This window comes from Triticum aestivum, chromosome 7A, assembly GCF_018294505.1.
Source record: "Triticum aestivum cultivar Chinese Spring chromosome 7A, IWGSC CS RefSeq v2.1, whole genome shotgun sequence".
Lineage (NCBI taxonomy): Eukaryota > Viridiplantae > Streptophyta > Magnoliopsida > Poales > Poaceae > Triticum > Triticum aestivum.
In genome coordinates this window covers 149,432,903-149,444,048 of record NC_057812.1, presented here as the reverse complement: position 1 = coordinate 149,444,048, position 11,146 = coordinate 149,432,903, and the positions used below count along the sequence as shown (strand labels likewise).

The 11,146-nt window shown below is 51.7% G+C and overlaps 1 long non-coding RNA gene across 1 annotated transcript; it reads right to left on the bottom strand.

The window, feature by feature from the left end:
• Positions 1–261: 261 nt before the first annotated feature.
• On the bottom strand, positions 262–1,147 carry LOC123147909 (uncharacterized). Its single transcript, XR_006473549.1, has 3 exons — positions 1,045–1,147; positions 814–894; positions 262–654 (listed from the first exon to the last, which is right to left on the bottom strand). It is a non-coding gene; the product is annotated as an uncharacterized lncRNA (long non-coding RNA).
• Positions 1,148–11,146: the final 9,999 nt, after the last annotated feature.

Here is an 11,146-nt window from a genome sequence, read left to right as displayed (position 1 = left end):
TTTTAGGAAGTATGGAGTATGCAGTATGTTGTATTCTCTTGAGCAAGTATGCAGTATGTTGTATTCTCTTGAGCAAGTATGCAGTATGTAGTATGTTGTATTCAGTTAAGAAAGTATGTAGGATTTTCCTTCTAAAAAAGTACGAAGTATATAGTATTTGAAAAATCTAGTACATAATATAATTCATGGAGTGTATCATAAAATGGCTTATGTACGCCCATGGCCGGCCTCTAGTGAGAACAAAATAAACTGACAGCGGCTGCGTTACAAACTTGAGCCATTCTGGAAAAAAGGAAATACATACATCCTTTATTTCAGAACGAGTATATTTATTATATACTTCTATAATTAATTCATCTGGTATAAAGTATACAAGATCTAGTACGTAGATTATGGATGCAAATGTGATGTCCGTCATCCATGCATGTGATCATGTATTGATTAAAACTGATCCAGCCGTGAGTTCTTGTCATCGCCATGTGCCGCCGTAAAACGTCGTCGTCCCGCCGTACTGGAGCAGCAACCCATCGATCGTTATGTACAGCCGTCCCATGCCGGTCCTTAACAACTTGGCCGTGCACCGCCGTAAGTGGTAGTTTCCGATGAAATTAGTAGCATCTTCTGCATCTTGGAACGCGGAGGAGCACGATCATTCTGCCGTATAACATGTAATTAAAACACGTACGACTGGAGATTTAAAAATAATAATATCATAAAACAAGACACCAGTTAGCAATTAGTTACACATCTTGCCCGTCTAATCAATCAATACCTTCATTTGTAAAAAAATATAAATAAAAAATCAGTCAATACCTTAAACGTCCGCTTGCTCACATGCATTCTACCAATCCAACCGGCTGTGCTTGTGACCAAATATGGTAGTTTTCTCATTTTCTGCAACGCCAAAGGGATAGAGAGAAAGGAAGATGTCAAGCCCATTAGTTGAATGAGCACCTTGCGGTACCGTGAGGCATTGTTGGCCGTGAAAAAGGGGAAATCAATTAGCAAGAAACATAGATGGAAAAGAATCGCCTAATTGAGTACCTCGCTCTCTAATTTCCGTCGATCCTAATCCAATTATTGCATCGGTAGTAGAGAAAGAGGGAGAGAGAGAAACAGAAGGAAGATTATTAATTTCTGTCCAGATATGATTCGTTTGGAGGCGCATCCTTATCCGATCTGTTATGTAAACAACGACGACCAAAAGAAGGGCCGGGAAAATCGGAAGAGAGGCAGGCTATCCAATGAAACAGGGCACCAACAATATGAGTTTTCCTCAGACCCGCAACCCATTAAGAAAATCAACGCCATCCCCTTGATGAGATCGGACGGGAGTAAACATGTAGGTAGTTACCCCATAGTGGTAGGATGTATTTTTCATATATATATATATATATATATATATATATATATATATATATATATATATATATAAACAATACGAGACTATCAAAAAATGACAGAATTCTAGCCAAAATGCAGAACAAAAAGAAGTCCATTTTCATTTAAGTATTTGTATTTTTTGTGTATGGTACATACGAAAATATGTGTTGATGATATTTCACAAATACATATACTACCATGCAAAAAAAAAGATACATATAAATATAATGCACTAAAAATACAAGAAAATCGAAAAAACACATATTTTATGAAAACATTAATTGGCTTCATGGGGTCCGTCCTCCAAAGCATTTTTCACTATATTCGTCCTTCATGGGGTACTTAGGATGATATATTACGTACTAATTAAAGGGCCTCTTCTCAAGGTCTCATCACTCTTTTTAAAAATAGCTAGCATGAAATCCCAGTTTCACAAAGACACTATCCCATTAGACAGAATATACAAGCCACCTATCTATATTATGTAATGGTTGAATCACACGTCCTAGATTTCATATGCACATTAACGTTGGATGTAAATAGTATGCCAATATTCAAATTAGTAATGGGTACCAACTGTGCGATATGTGTTTTATTTTCACCATATACAGTTGTCATTTTGTACACTTGAAAGTTCCTATTGTAATTGACATATCTTAAAATAATCCTTCTGCTAAATTTTACCACAGTTATGCCCTTGCTTTTGTTCGCGTAAGCCACAATTTTTGAAAACAAACACATGGGCTAAACTTAGCTATATCAAAGTTAGCTACCGCGCAAACATGCTCGCAAAAAAGAAATATACATATGTATATGTGTTGATGATGAATATGTCGAGTTACAACGTATTAATTGTTATTAACAATACACATGTCAGTGTCAATATGGCTCTAACAGCTGGAGCCAAATATTTGGTAAAGTAAAACATGCTTCAGTACAAATATAAAAAATCATGGATTTTAAAAAATCATGCATAAAACAACACATGACTCACTACGTGGTTTTCAAATTACTAGCCCGTGCAAGCGCACGGGTTCACGACTAGTAGTCTATTAAGTTCATGGAGAAACGGAGTAATGCCATAAGAATGATGACATGATGTAGACAAGATCTATCTATGTAGAGATAGACCCCACCGTTTTATCCTTAGTAGTAACGATACATATGTGTCGGTTCCCCTTCTGTCACTGGGACCAAGCAACGTAAGATTGAACCCACTACAAAGCACCTCTTCCCATTGCAAGATAAATAGATCAAGTTGGCCAAACAAAACCCAAATATTGGAGAAGAAATACGAGGCTATAAGCAATCATGCATAAAAGAGATCAAAAAACTCAAATACTTTCATGGATATAAAAAGATAGATCTGATTATAAACTCAAAGTTCATCTGATCCCAACAAACACACTGCAAAAAGAGTTACATCATATGGATCTCTAAGAGACCATTGTATTGAGAATCAAACGAGAGAGAGAGAGAGAGAGAGAGAGAGAGAGAGAGAGAGAGAGAGAGAGAGGAAGCCATCTAGCTACTAACTACGGACCTGAAGGTCTACAAAGAACTACTCACGCATCATCGGAGAGGCACCAATGGAGGTGGTGAACCCCATCCATTATGATGTCTAGATTGGATCTGGTGGTTCTGGACTCTGCGGCTGCTGGAATTGATTTTCGTCGACTCCCCTAGGTTTTCTGGAACATTGGGGTATTTATAGAGCAAAGAGGCAGTCCGGGGGCACCCGAGGTGGGCACAACCCACCAGGGCGCATCTGGGCCTCCTGGCGCGCCCTGGTGGGTTGTGCTCTCCTCGGAGCACCCCAGGCGCAGCCTTGCCCCATTAGGTGTCTTCTGGTCCATAAAAAAATCTCCGTAAAGTTTCGTGGCATTTGGAATCCGTTTGGTATTGATTTTCTGTGATGTAAAAAACATGGAAAAAACAACAACTGGCATTTGGCACTATGTCAATAGGTTAGTACCAAAAATTGATATGAAATGATTATAAAACATCCAAGATTGATAATATAACAACATGGAATAATCAAAAATTATAGATACATTGGAGACGTATCAGCATCCCCAAGCTTAACTCCTACTCGTCCTCGAGTAGGTAAGTGATAAAAACAGAATTTTTGATGTAGAATGCTACCTATCATGTCATATCATATTTCTTTTCTTTATAGCATGGACATTTAGGCTTTTATATTTTTCAAAGCAATAGTCTAGTTTTGACATGATAACTTAAATACTCAAGCATATCAACAAGCAACCATTCTTTCAAAATATCAACGCTAAAATAAGCTATCCCTAGCACATCATGCTCAATCATTGATCCATCCATGAAACACACTCGCATATTAACTACACCCAATGCCCAAGTATGATCATAGCGCCTCCTAGTTGGTGCTTTTATAATAGAAGATGGAGACTCAAATTCAAAATAAAAATTGCATAAAGTAAAAGAAAGACCCTTTGTAGAGGGAATTAGGGATTTGTAGAGGTGCCAGAGCTCAAAGCGAAAAACTTAGAGACAAAAACGTTTTGGGAGATGTATCCATCCCACCAACGAAAACGACTTAGAGTTCCCAACACTTTCCAAGCTAGATATATCATAGGCGGTTCCCAAATAGAAAATAATGTTTATTCCTTATTCAACCATACTTTCACTTTCCATGGCTAGCCGTATCTATCGGCGTTCTGGGAACGGGGGTCCCTAGAGTTGCCTGCCTGCAGCCCACGGTGTGGCTCCACCAGCGGCCCTGTGCGGCCCATCTTCATCAGCAAGCACTCAAGACCCTCGCGAGGGGCCAAGCCTCACGAGGCGGATGACGCAAGACCTCCTCGGAGGCAGCCTCACCAGGCTGGCTCGCGAGGGGCGGAGAGATCAAGGCAAGGAAGACCTCGCGAGGTCCCCGTGATGTAAGCCATGACGACCAAGGCCAAGAGGGCGCTAGCACGCACAGTGTCCTCGTTTCACCTTTGGTGCTAAAGAGGCGAGCTCAAGCGCGGAGTCCCGAGGCATCAAGCAAAGATTTGCATATCGGTGCAACAAGACCAAGACCAGCAGGACGGCAGGATAGAGGTCACCATGGAGCCCAAGACGGCGTCACCACCAAAGCCTTTGGTAGGCGAAGACTACTTTTGTCAGGATAACTTGTACTAGCTGTCCCCCTTCAAACTTGGCCGTTGTGGGATCCCTTCCCGCTCAATATTTGGGAAGAGGACCAGGGCCTCTATAAATAGGACTAGCCACCACCTTAGCAAAGGGGGGAGGATCATTCAGACCACCAGACACCACACAAGCTCTTCAAGCACAAGAACACCTCTCCTCAGGAGGCCATTCTTCCCCTTGTAACTGTTCATCCTCAGCCCACGAGGCAATACACCACACCACACTATAGTAGGGTATTACACCGCAACGGTGGCCCGAACCAGTATAAATCTTGTGTCCCTTTGTTTTGCGAGTTTGACGCGCTAAGACTTGAGATTGTGGTGAGGGCGAGATATAGAGGGGGAGATATCTTCGTGCGCACCCCAGTGTTCGAACCTCAAGGGTTTTGTCGGAACCCGAAATCTGACATTTGGCGCGCCAGGTAGGGGTGCGCCGGAGCCTCTCTTCCGCCAGTTGATCCGCCGAAACTCCGTGGTTCCAATGTCCAGCGACCCGATGACCGACACCGACCACTGGGCAGCTAGGCCAGCCTGGGCGGCGGCGTCCACCCAAGAAGACCCCAACCCCGCGCTCCAGGCGACACGCGCACCGCCAAACTCTGTGGTGCACGGGCGGCGGAGTCAAATGCCATCCACCCTTACTCCATGGCAAGTGCGGGCCGCTGCAAGAGCCTCCAGCTACGTTGCGGCAATGGCGCCGCATACCCGGCGGGAACAAGCAAACAAGAGGGCCACACTCACGGTCGCGCGGGAGCTGCTGCGATGCTGACTGAAGGAGAGCGGCCGAGATGCATTGGTGGAGAATGTGGCCGAGCTGTTGGACGCCGCAGCCAGGGGTAGGCTGCCTTTCAGGTCCTTGCTTGCGCCTCAGGCTACAGCCGGACCACATGGTGGGCCTCGTCGAGCCCCCGCGCCCCAGGCGCACCAGGAGGTTTCGTCGGCACCGGCGCAACCAGCGGTGCCGGACACCCAACCGCACATGTGCCTCCCCCAATGGGCGCAAGCGTAAGCATCGCCCTCCACGGTTCCGGCAGGATGCCGCCCTACTACCTTGGCACGCCAGGCCAGGCGGCATGGAGCGTGGGGCACTTCAGCGAGGTTTCCGAGGCGACGGCTCCGAAGGCCTATGTTCCCCGCATGATGGGCCAAGAGTACACGCCGGAAGATGACCCCGGCTCGTTCCTCGAGCCGGGTTGGGAAGAGGAGACGCTGGAAGTTGGGGCCTTCCAAGAGCCACCCAGAGGCCTCACCGACCACGCCGGTGACAGCAGCTATAGGGTACCACTAATCTATCAGGAGCAGGCTTACGCTAACCATGGGTCGCAAGTGAATCAGGTCACAGTGGTGGACGACGGCCCCAGCACGGCAGCCCCCATCTCGCGAGGGGAGGCGCATTGGGGGCTGCGAGGTAGGATCCGGGAGCAAGGCCCCTCCCTGCATCGCACGGAGCAAGGCGTCGCCCGGAGGTAGGTCCTCTGCCGGGTAGGCTCTGGCGAGCCTTCCCCCCGGCAGAGGGCCCCTGGTCGCCGAGGGTGCCGCTGGCGTCCCCTTTGCCCCTTGGCGTCGTCCTGGTTTCTAGATGCCCCAACAGTGGTCGAGGGTGGCGCAAGGCGGGCCCTCGTCTGGCGATATGAAGCAAGGCTCGCGCCTGTGAAGGTCTCCGCTCGTGACACTCTTACGTAATAATGAGTGGGGCTGTACACGCCCCGGAGTCTCCGGAGAGCCGCCCTCGGGCCTCGGGGGCTCCCGCCCATGTCGTAGTGGATGCGCCATGCTCCGCGCTGGTGGAAGACCGGAAGACTAGACTAGGCGCCGGACGTGGCCATTTGCTTTTAACCTCCTTTCTGTAGCCCTATTTTCTGGCCTTGGATTTAATTTTGAAGTTGAATTTTCATTGGTATGTGCGGGGGTGTGTTTTCTCGTCCGTGCGATTTCTTGCGTTTTGGTTACTTGCCTTGATTCGGAGCTCGCGCCTGCTGCCTCCTCCCTCGCGAGCCCCTCCCGAGTGGGGGCTGGGCGTGGCACGCGCTGCGCGCACGTCCTTGTATGGCTGGCGCTTGCTTCTTGCGAGGCCCTCTCGAACGGATCGGCAGGCCCCTCAGAAGCTCATGACCTCACAAGCCGGTTTAGAACTGGCCGTGACTAAGGTAAACTGCAGCAGTAAGCTCACGGCGGGACTCGCGGGCTCATGAAAACACATCTCCAGCTTGGCCTAGGGAATAGAAGCAGTAATCTGTTTACATGAGGGGCTTCCCCTCCCAAAATGCTCTTACAACTTCCAGGGCCGTGCCCGAGCTTTCGCATGCAGGGTCAACGACGAGGAAGCACGGGCTCAATCGTACATGTCGCTCACTGTGTCCTCCGGGTCGCCCTCAGACACGTCGCTGTCGCCGTCGCTGGCATCACCGCCATCATTGCCGGCGCCACCCTCACCATCGTCGACCACGTCACCTTCATCCGCCGTGACCACCACCGCGTCATCCTCGGAGGCGAAGGCCCTTACTAGAGCATCCACATTGTCCTCCACCTAGCGCGCCAGGTCGCCTGTTGGGATTCATGTTCTGAAGGTGGCTGAAGACGTGGGAGAACGCGCGCCCGAGCAGGCCATGGATCCTCTCTTCAACAAGCTCGCGAGCCCTCTTGGATCGGTTCTCTAGGCATGTCACCACATCGGTGAAAAAGCGAAGATGGCTGGAATAATCGTATGAGTGGGGATGAGGGGCATATTCGTCACAGATGGCGCCCAGTGCCGCATTGGCTCTGGTCCTGAGTCCTTGGAGCATGGGGGCGTGCACGCGCTCCAGCGTCCACCGACGAAGTGCTTCCTCCCTGCTCTGCTGTGCGAATGACTCGGCGGTGGTGACTCGCTGCTGGAGTGCGAGCAGTTCAGCACGGGCAGAGGCCAGTTCGGCCTGCACAGAGATCAGGGCGGCAGCGGCAGCTTTCTCGCACTACTCTGCCTCCGCCAACCTCGACCTCAAGACGGAGCTCCGGCCATCAGCTTCGGCTCCCGCAAGCTCCAGCTTCATGCCATACCTGCTGTCGAGGTCTGCACGAGCCTCCGCCACCCTACTGTCGACCTCCTCCTGGATCCTTGCCTCACGCGCGTTAGCGGCATCCTCCGCTTGGGCAACTTGGCGCTCCCTCGTCTCCAACGTCTCGAGCTCAAGGCTGCGCTCTGTGGCTTCCAGCGCCAGCATCTGCTTGCGCTTACGGATCTCTTCCACCTCGGCAGGCGTCCCCTTCATCGATGCTAGGGCGGCCCTGCGCGCCTCCACCTGCTGCTCCAAAGAGGCATTCAAGACCAGGAGCTCCCGCCTGTGCTCCTCGGAGACCGCGCAGTGACGGTCGGCCTCCCTAGCCTCCTCCAAGGCTCGGGCGCTGGCCTCGCGCGAGGTTGCCAGGGATGCCTCGGCCTCCGCGTTGGCATGCTCATGCTGGAGGTGCCCGAAGTTGATGGCTACCTTCAGTTGGTGCCACTTCTCCGGCAACCGGAGGCCCTCGGTTTCAAGGCGCGTGTCAACATCCGCGAGTTCTCCGCCGAGCCGGCTCATCGCACCCATTGCCTCCAGAAAGAGCTCGTGGCGGACGATGCTCCGCTCGCGTGCAACCTTGAGTGTGCGACCAGGCCCATCTCCCGCAGCAGGGGTCGCTGAAGGGGCCCGAAGCGGCTCACTCCCCCCCCCCAGCAGGGGGTTGGGGTCTGGCGCTTCCCCGATCATCGTCTAGGCCATGGCGAAGGCCTGGATGGGTGAGGGCCCAATGCTCGAAGTAGAAGCTAGTATCAAAGCCATCCAACCGTCGTCCACAACCAGAGGGGGAGCCCTTGGCACGCTTCCCGCGCCCCAGGCAAGGCCATGAAGGAGAGACAGAAAAGGCGCGGGCTCGAGGCGCCAGGCTAGCGCGCTTGCCACTCCGGCCGACCACGCATAGGGCATGGCACGCCGACTTGGGACGCTCAAGGCCAGTGGAGGATTCGAGGCAGGAGGAGGTTGATTCTCGGGACATTTCGTGGCCCTAACAGAAGGACCCCAGAGGAGCCACAGTCAGGAGGAGAAGCAGCACTCAAGAAATCACAAAGATAGGGTACTCACTCGTCTATGGCGATATACTTCCTATGCTTCAACGGTCGGACAGCACCACTGCTGTAGCTTGGAGACCCTTTCCTCTTACGGAGCGCGTCGAAGTCCAGACGGAGCCGGCCGAAGCGTTGGACGTGGCAACCAGCTGAAGGAAATATGCCCTAGAGGCAATAATTGTCGGAGTAATGGGCCACGGGTAGGTAACCCGAGTCCCTGAACCTTTCAAGACATCGGGGCAGGCTGCGCCCCTCAAGACCCCAGGACGAAAAGCCGCCTTCTGAGAAGTCAGCGGCAAGGCGACCGACTGCCCACTCGCGGCCGAGTCCCGGGGACGACTTCAGGATGAGCCGACTCCTAACTAGCGACCTCCAGAGAAGCCGGCCATGGGAGCCAGCCCGCGACTCCAACAAACCCCATGCCCTCATCAAAGGGGGACGGGACGGGGAGTGGCTACAGTAAAGCCCACTCCCACCCCTTTCCAAAGGCAGGCATGGCCACAGTACGACGTACCCGCGGAGATCTCCGTCCGGCGCGGCACTATTGTCATGCTAGCCCTGACATCAGCACCAATGGGCAGAATCCTGCACCCACTACGGCTTGTCTGTACGACCCTGGGGCGGCGGGTCCCACCAGTCAGCGGGAGTCCAGAAGACGACGAGAGCGTCACCAGTCGGACCCGGTGGGAGTCGGCCCCCGATAGTCGGCCAGCCCCTCCCCCAGGGCCCACGCGCCATTAAACAGATGTGACGGGGAGTGGAAATAGTGATCGCCCGCCAGGCGGCGGGGCTGTTGCCACGACCCCATGACCAAGCCCGCGTCATTAGAAGCACGGCTACAGTAATCAGCAGCCGGCAAGACCCGCCAGCGGCGGACACAGCCCGTCGGCGCCGTACCGAACCAGTCGGCTGGCGGGCCCCAGCAGTCGGCGGAGAAGATGGAGGCCGGAGAAACTGACGGCTGGGCCCGCACCCAGCCGGATTACCATTGTACCCCTGGGGGGTAGGCCTATATAAACCCCCCAGGGCACCCATGCAAAGGGTTCGAATCCATTAGCGCTAGACCAGATCATATATGAAGGAGAGAGCTAGCCTAGCCTTCTCCTACCTCCAAGAAACAACTCAAGGAGCAACCGTGTACACACTTTGCCATAGTGATCATGCGGAGACCCCGCAGAGCAGCAGTAGGGGTATTATCTCCTCGGAGAGCCCCGAAGCTGGGTAAGATTTGTCGGCGTGCATGCCTTCGCCTTATCCCGTTTCCAGGCACCAGCGACGTTCTACTCGCCCCCACCATGATAAGCCATCCTTTGGCATATGTCGCACCCAACCCTCGACATTTGGCGCCCACCATGGGGCATGGTGCACCGTCGTCCGGAGACCTGCTCTGGACGGGAACCCTTTTCCTCCCTGGCGAGCGCAGCCAGCCCGGCATACCAGACGGAGTTTGCGCCGACGCGCTCCACGGCGCTGAGATCGCCTACGCAGCCAGCTGCCTCGCCGATCTTGTCGACGCAGGCACGGGCGGCCCCGAGAGCCTCCTCGCGGGCCTCCTTGACTAACTCCACGTCACCGGCGAGCCTGCCGTGGACTTGGAGTCTGTAGGCTCCACCAACCCGATGCTGGTCGACTCCGACACCGCGTCGCTCGACGCATTCCCCACCAACGTGGTGGTCTACGATGAGCCGCTCCCTCGCGCGGAGAGGGACGGAAGCACCGTCACAGAGGTGCTTGTCATCAGTCATGACGAGCATCCCGACGGAGGAGCGCATGACCCACTTGGCGCGGCATTGCAAGACCTGACCGCTCCCATTTCGGAAGACGCTGACGCGGAGACGTTCACTACAAGAAAATTAAGATACTGTGACGAAAGTCCGCGTGACGATGGTTGACAACGTCATGAAAATATCTAGTGTGTGATGTTTTGGAGGTAGCGTCACTGATTACTGTAAATGAGTGACAGTTAATGTCACTGAATTGCCTAAGCCACCGAGTGCCACCTGGTTGCCAATTTCTATGACATTTATTACAAATGTGCGACCCTCATTTTTTTTATCGTGAAACTACTAGCAGTTGGACCCCCGTAGAAGCTTCACGGCTTATTGTGCAGTAGGTCCCATGTGCCAATGCTGGTAGTTGGACCCCGGCATAACTTTTTCATAGGTTATTGAGCGTTTTTTTAATAGTTTGGGTTGCTTACCACATATATCATGTGGTAAGTGATGCAAAAAAATTTCAACATAATACACATAAGTAGTGGCAAAATAAAGCTTAATGGTGCTGTCGTGAGCCCATGGATGTGGCGTGCAGTTATTTTGTTCCATCTCAAGAAAGGGAGTATAATGAGAGAACTCAAGATACATGATAAATTGTACGTGGTACATGCCTTTTGTTTTTATTTTATCAAGATTATATACATATGGTATGTGGTACATGTTTTTTTATCAGAATAGATACATGGTACGTGTCTTTTAAAAAAAATTATCAGGAGTGTTAAAAAAATCAGGTTATCAGATTA